Source organism: Petaurus breviceps, unplaced genomic scaffold (assembly GCF_028583685.1).
Source record: "Petaurus breviceps papuanus isolate PSGF00001 unplaced genomic scaffold, PetGlider_PUasm1.0 551, whole genome shotgun sequence".
Taxonomy (NCBI): Eukaryota; Metazoa; Chordata; class Mammalia; order Diprotodontia; family Petauridae; genus Petaurus; species Petaurus breviceps.
In genome coordinates, this window is record NW_027186372.1 from 3,412,483 (window position 1) to 3,419,995 (window position 7,513).

General features: G+C 41.5%; 1 protein-coding gene across 2 annotated transcripts in view; it reads right to left on the bottom strand.

Moving 5' to 3' along the window:
• Positions 1-4,239, bottom strand: part of JAKMIP2 (janus kinase and microtubule interacting protein 2) — a 235,880-nt gene extending 231,641 nt beyond the window's left edge. For both annotated transcript variants that reach the window (XM_069102339.1, XM_069102338.1), the window contains exon 1: positions 3,965-4,239. The gene's annotated coding sequence lies outside the window, so the exon portion shown is untranslated. The remainder of the gene's footprint in view (positions 1-3,964) is intronic.
• Between the last annotated feature and the right edge of the window lie 3,274 nt (positions 4,240-7,513).

Genomic DNA, 7,513 nt, shown 5'->3' on the forward strand with positions numbered 1-7,513 from the left:
AGACAGAGAGAGAGGGAGAGAGGGAGACAGAGACACAGAGACAGACAGAGAGACAGAGAGACAGAGAAAGAGGGAGAGAGAGCATACTAAAGTTAGCAAAGTGCTTTCCTCACAATAATCCTATGAGGTAGTACGATAAGTGTTATTGCCGTCTTCAATCATGCAACCGAAGCTCTTAGAATCTCCATGGCATGCCTGTAAGTACTCAATGACTGATGATTTCTGAAGTTGATTTGAACTCAGGCCTCCTGACCTCAAATCCAGAACTCTAGCTCCTATGCCACCTTGTTGAAACCTACATTCTCTGACTCCAACATCAGCATTCTTTTCACTACCATCTACTTGCCACTCATCCCATCATCAGCTCAAGACTTCTGGGCCTTTCTTTCTAACTTAGAGCCGGATTGACTTTTATGTGCCCTTCCCCCATTGGAGTTCAAGCTCCTTCTGTTCAGGAATTGGCTCATTTTTCTATTTGTACCTCCAGTGCCTAGCATGTGCATAGCACATAATGCTTAATAAATGTTTACTCATCCATTCAATTATTTGATTCTAAAATTCAACCTCTACCTGGATATCTTTAGATAACCTCTAAATTCACTTTAATCCCAAGGTTCGAAGCTCCTCTTCTTGATATAAATAATCTCAGTTCTCTTAACTTTCTCTGAGTATTCTGAATTTCTGACCCATTAATCAGTCCTACTGTTCTCCACAAAACCATTTTGAAATTCTCAACAATCTTAGTTACAGAATGGAAAATTAAATCCAGGCCTCTATTCAGGGTCTGACCAGAGAATTGCAGTCTTTAGCTATCAGCCAGCAGGTACTTGGTGACTTGTCTTTTTATTGAACTATAGAATGCCCCTTTTAAAATAAGTGCCCCAAGAAAACTCAATGTAGAGGAAATAAAAGACAAGAAACTATCGTGTGAATTTTTGACAAACTTAAAGACTCTTTCCTACCCTTCCCTCACTTTAGACTAGTGTACAATTATTCCAAATATTTAGTAACTATTTGTCTCAGATATTATATCTGTTGGTAGTAAAAAATTCTTTTTCAGTAGTTTTTCAGTTGTGTCCAACCCTTTATGAACACATGTTGGGGTTTTCTTAGGAAAGATACTGGAGTGGATTTCCATTTCTTTCTCTAGTTCATTTTACAGATGAAGAAACTGAGACAAACAAGGTTAAGTGACTTGCCCAGGATCACACAGTTTGTAAGTGCCTGAGGCTGGATTTGAACTCAAGTCTTCCTGACTCCAGACCCAGCACTCTATACACTGTGCCACCTTGCTGCCCAGCAGTGAAGTTACTAAAAAATTTAAACCCAAATTAGAGATTCTGATGTGACACAGGAGTCAAGACCCTCTTTTCTTCATCTTGCTCACTATGTACATAGCACAAGGCAACATAATCATATTGACTCCCCAGCCTGTAACACTTTAAGACCTTTTCCTCATAACAATCCTATGGGACAGGTACTACAATTCTTGTTAGCCTCACTTTAAAGATGAAGACACTGAGGATCAGAGAAATGACATAATTTACCTGGTTTCACATAGCTAAGGATTATGGGATTTTAAATTCAAAGGAACCAGAGAAAGTATAGTTTGTCCTGTTTTACAGAGGGGCAGCTAGTGGTGCATTGGATAGAGTGCAGGGCCTGAAGTCAGAAAGACATAGATATTAGCTATTATTATTATTATTGCTATTATTACAATGAGGAACATGTAAAAGGCAGAATTAAAACTCTAGTTCCCCAATTCTATGTTCACCCTTCTTTTTTACTAGCCAACACTGGCCCTACATTCATTTGTAGGGCAATAAAATTTACCCCATAGAAGATATGAAGTCACATATATATGTTTGTATGTATGTGTATATAACCAGTTCTTCCCCTTAAGTCTCCAAATATCTCTTCTATAAATAGTCCCAACCAAGACAATGATTATCTAGTAAAATAACACATGGATGTAATCCAAATAGATTATAATTTTTTAAATAAAGACTGTGATGTAGAAAACAAGATCTAAAGTTTTTTTTCTTAAATGACAAAGAACATTGTTTTTAGAGCATCTGGGATTCTTGGCGGTATCTGCCACACAGATAGTGGGGAGCCGGTTAGGGAAACATAGCCTTTAAAATGAGGATTACATTTAACACATGATGCTACCTAAAAGGGCTTTCTGGCTTTAATTCAGTGAGCTCCATTATCCTGGGCAATAATGTAGGCCTGTGTTGTACCCATCCCTGGCTTCCTTAGTCCTTTGAGCTACCTTAAACCCTTGATAGTGATAAAAGGCCAGGCAGAGCCCAGCATGCATTTAAAAACTACAATAGCTTGTCATCTCAGGCATACTTCTTCACGTTTGTTGGCAAGGCTTCCCTCAGCCTCCTGCTTAGTTTCTTTGTATAAATAAGCTAATTGGAAAATAGATAGGTTACTGTGGATACCTGGATGCAAAAAACCAGCTCCAGTGAGGAAAGCACATGCATAGATACATACATACATATAGACACACACACAGATACACACACACACACACTACCTAATCTGAACTGATTGTAAAATGGTGCCTGGAAACTGAAGGAATGAACAGGGCATGGCGGGATTGGACAAAGTAAATTCATTACACCATCCAGTACAGTGGTGCTGCCCAGAGGGGAGACAGCCTGGCACACAAGGCAAGGCCCAGTACAGGATTTTAGGCTAAGTGCTTTGGCCAATCCATTCATTTTGGAGAAAAGCTTGATGTGAAAATACCACACGAGCTGCCCATCCCTGTGAATTCAATGCTCCACAATTCCTCACTCAAGCTCTAATCATCCCTTCCCCCCACCAAAACATGAAAAGAGACAAGCTGTGAAATAGAATTTAGTCCCCAAGATATAGTTCAAATGATAGGCATCTGTCCTAATTGGTCACAATGAAACAGGGGAGAAATAATACGAATAAATCATACAGGATGCACAAAAAGAGATTCATGTATTTTTTTAAATAAAAAATAATTAGCTCCCAATCCCCAGCATGGGTTTATATTTATTACCAATAAAAATGATTATGTAGCACTTTGTGGAAATAAATGTAGTGTAAATGCTGGGTAATAAAGCTCACATTTCTATGTTTTACATGGTGAGAAGCTAGAGTCCCACAGTACCCCTGATTGACACATTGCACACATGCAAAAGCATATCTAGAAATATGTTTTTATGCATAAATGCTCATTGCCATGCACACAATGTGTACACTGCAGGAAAGAATGGAGATCTTGGCCAAACAGGCCAGCCCTTTCCCCAACCACTATGAGAGGAAAGTCACTTAGGTAAGGAGATGTAATTCAGTGATCTGGGGGTTGGATATTCCTAGCCAATGCAAACAATAAGGCACCCGCCACCGCCGCCACCACTACCACCACCACCACCACCACCTGCCTTGGGCTGCTCTCAAGACACTCAGTGTTATTTTCAGAAGGCTCAGCCACAGAGATGCCAACCGAGTGCAAGCAACCACTGCTCAGAACACCCTTCTTCATTTTCTTAACCCCACAGCCCAGTTCCAGAGCAAATGGAAGCAGATGCACTAAACTATCTTCTCAATAGAATCGGCACACATTTTTGAACCCAAAGGGTCCCTCCTCCTCCCTTCACCCTCCTTGCTTCCTTTCCCTATCGCACCTCTTTCTGTCTCTGTCTCAGTCTCTCCTGTGTCTCTGTCTCTGCCTCCCTATTTCTCCCCCCCCCCCTGTGCCCCTCTCCCCCTCTGCTCCACCTTCCTTCCCCCCTCCCCCTCTCCTCTCTCCTTCCCCCTCCCCCCCACCTCTGTCTCCCTGGCTCACCCTCTTGCCAGCCTCATCGCATTGTTCCAGCCCAGGCTACAGAAAGGACTGACATGCCTGAATTACACCATGGATGGGAAAGCCAACCAAGCAAAAAGAGAGCCCAGCGGCTCCGGCAGCCGCACTTACCCCGCGCAGACCGGGAGAAGCTGCTTCAAGGGGGGAGAGGTACCCCTGGAATCCATCTTCCCTGGGACTGAGGATGCTGCAGCGTCCAGCATCAGCGGCGGGTGCTCGCAGGAGGTCCTCCCCTCCCCACCCCGCGCTCCCCAGGCGGTGATGCTGAGAAGCGGGACCACCCTCCAGGCCGAGCAATAGCAGCGGTGGCAGCGGTGGCAGCGGTCCGCGGCCCCGGCCTCTTCCCTCTCGGAGGAGGATGGGGTGAGCTCAGACAGGGAGCGCCTGGAACTGGCAGCGGGCACCGCGCCTGCCTCGCCCGGACTCCTCCTATCCATCCCTCCCCCCTCCTGCCAGCTCCACCCCTGCTGCGGAAAGGAAGAGGCAGGCAGCCGCGGCAGCGGCCGGTTGTCATGACAACGGCCACCAGAAGGAGCCGGGGAGAGGAGCCGAGGAGAGAGGCTGGGGCAAAGTGGGCTGTCCTCTGGGAGGCCCCCAGGACATCTGATCCAGCCGCTGAAGGGGGCAAAGCAAAGAGTCCGAGACACTGGATTGGGCTCCCAGTTCTGCCATTTACCAGCAGGGTGACCCACCGCCACTTACTTACCTGCTCTGGCCTCAGTTTCCTCATCAGGAAAATGGGGACCATACGGCTGGTGACTTTACCTACATGCTCAGTGGAGGGAAGCCGCCAGGGCAGATGCAACTATGCTCATTTTATAAATGAGACTCAGAGAAGGAAAAGAACTTATCCAAGGTCACACAGTGGCAGAGGTAGGTCCCTATTTTCATCGGATTAATATTATGTGAACAGCCTACCTCATAGGATTATTCTGCAGGTAAACATGACAGAATCATAGGATCTCGGTGCTAGAAAGGTCCTCAAAGGTTAGCAGTTGTATGTACTTGCATATGTTCTTCACAGAAAAGAATGGAAAGCAAAACACCAAAACTGTTGTTGTTGTTTTTTCAAAAATTAAGTAAAATTCTGTACACCAAAATAAAGTCTAAATGGGTGCACAATCTAGATATAAAGGCAGTGGAAGAGCAAGGAATGGTTTACCTGTCAGATTTATGGAGAAGGGAAGATTTTATGACCAAACAAGAGGTAGAGAGCATTACGAAATGCAAACTGGATAATTTTGACTACGTTAAATTGAAAAGTTTTGTACAAATAAGGTCACTGTAACCAATATTAGGAGAGAAGTGGGAAATTGAGAAAGAATTTTTACAACCAGTATCTCTGGTAAAGGTTTCATTTTTAAAATATACAGAAAACTAAGTCAAATTTATAAGTATAAAAGTCATCTCAACCTCTATTTTGCCCTCAGGTTCTAAAACATCAGGGAAGTTTTCCTTGAGAGTTTCTTGAAGGATGATTTCTAGGTTTTTTTTTTTATCATGGCTTTCAGGTAGTCTAAAAATTTTTAAATTCTCTCTCCTAGATCTATTTTCCAGGTCATTGGTTTCCCCATTGAGATATTTCACATTGTCTTCTATTTTTTTCATTTGTTTGGATCTGTTTAATAGTATCTTGATTTCTCATAAAGTCACTAGCTTCCATTTGCTCAATCTAATTCTGAAGGAATGAGTTGAGGTTGAAAGAATCCACCTATCACCTCCTGAAAAAGATCCCAAAAAGAAAACTCCTAGGAATGTTATATCCAGGTTCCAGAATTCCCAGATCAAGGAGAAAATATTACAAGCAGCCTGGAAGAAACAATTTGAATATTGTGGAAACTCAATCAGGATAACTCAGGATCTGGCAGCTTCTACACTGAGGGATCAAAGGGCTTGGAATATGATATTCCAGAGGTCACAGGAGCTAGGATTAAAACTAAGAATCACCTACTCAGCAAAATTGAGTATCATGTTTCAGGGGAAAATTCAGTGGAATAGAGGACTTTTAAGCATTCTTGATGAAAAAAAAAACAGAGTTGAATAGAAAATGTGACACTCAGATACAAGAAGCAAGAGAAGCATGAGAAGGTAAACAGGGAAAAGAAATCATAAGGAACTTATCAAAGTTGAACTATTTTCATCCCTACATGGAAAAATGATAATTGTAACTGATGAAACTTTTCTCAGTACGAGAATACTTGAAGGGAATAGAAATGTGAGTGTGTGTATATGTATGTGTGTATATGTACATATATACACACATACATACACACATACATATATATATATGTCTATATATGAGGGTATATGGGCATAAGAATACATATGTGAATGTGTGTATATATGTGTACAAGTATACATAGATAGAGGGCACAGGACCAATTTAATAGGAAGAGATGATACTTAAAATATGAAATTAAGAGGTGAGAGAGGAATACAATGAGAGGAGATGAGGAGAGACAGAATGGGGTAAACTATCTTATATAGAAGAGGCAAGGGAAAAGGGTTACAATGGAGGGGAATAACAGGAAGGCAAAAGAAAATGGGTCAACCTTATTCTCTTTGAATTTGGCTTAGGGAGGGAATGAAATACACACTAAATAAGGTATCTCACCCTGCAGGAGAGTAGGGGGGAAGGGGAGGAGAAGGGGGATGATGGAAGGGAGTGCAGACTTAGGGGGAGGGAAATTGGAAGCATTCACTTTTGAAAAGGGACAGGATCAAAGTAGAGAATAGAACAAGTGGGAGGTGGGATGGGAGGGAGGGAAATATAGTCAGTCTTCTACAATATATCTACTATAGAAATGTTTTGCATAACTACACATGTACAACCTATATTGAATTGCTTATCTTCCTATTAAGGGTGGGTGACAAGGGAGGAAGGGAATGAATCTGGAACTCAAAGTTTAAAATCAAATGTTTACAAATAAAAAATATACTATTATTAACAGTATTTTACATGTAACTGGGAAATAAGATAAACAGGCACTGGGGCATAGAGATCCACCATGCCCTACTGTAAAATTGGAGGGGATGTGGGAGAAGATATGGGAGAAAGCAGATTGGTGGATGGTATATCCAGTGGGATCGCTATTTTGGGGTAGTGGGTAGGGGAAAAAATAAGGAGAAAATTTGTAACTCAAAATTTTACGGAAATGAATGATGTAAACTAGAAGTTAATAAAGCATTTGATAAAAAAAAAAGATGCCTGTTGGATACAAGAAAGCTACAGATTATCTAGAAAGATGGTAGGAAAGACATCAGGCCTTATCTAGAATTCAGGCTTGGATATGGAGCGAGAATGAGATAAAAGATGGTGGTTGAGCTAATATCCATAAAATATTAAAAGATTCGGAAAAAGACATCTAGTGTATGATTTTGTGTATCCTCTATAGACCATTTATAGAAAGAAAAAATAAAAATCACACAATGTAGAAGGAAATGAAGGGATGGAAATCTTCACCAGTGGAAGAAGTATCCACTGATGAGATTTCAAATCCATTAACATATATGGTTAATCAACAGGCATTTTTATATGCTTACTGTATACCAGGCTTTGTGCTAAGTGCCAGAAATAATAAAAAATTAGCTTGCAACCAGGAAAGATTCATATTATCTTGGAAAACAGCATGTCCACATATAAGTTTACAAAATATGGAC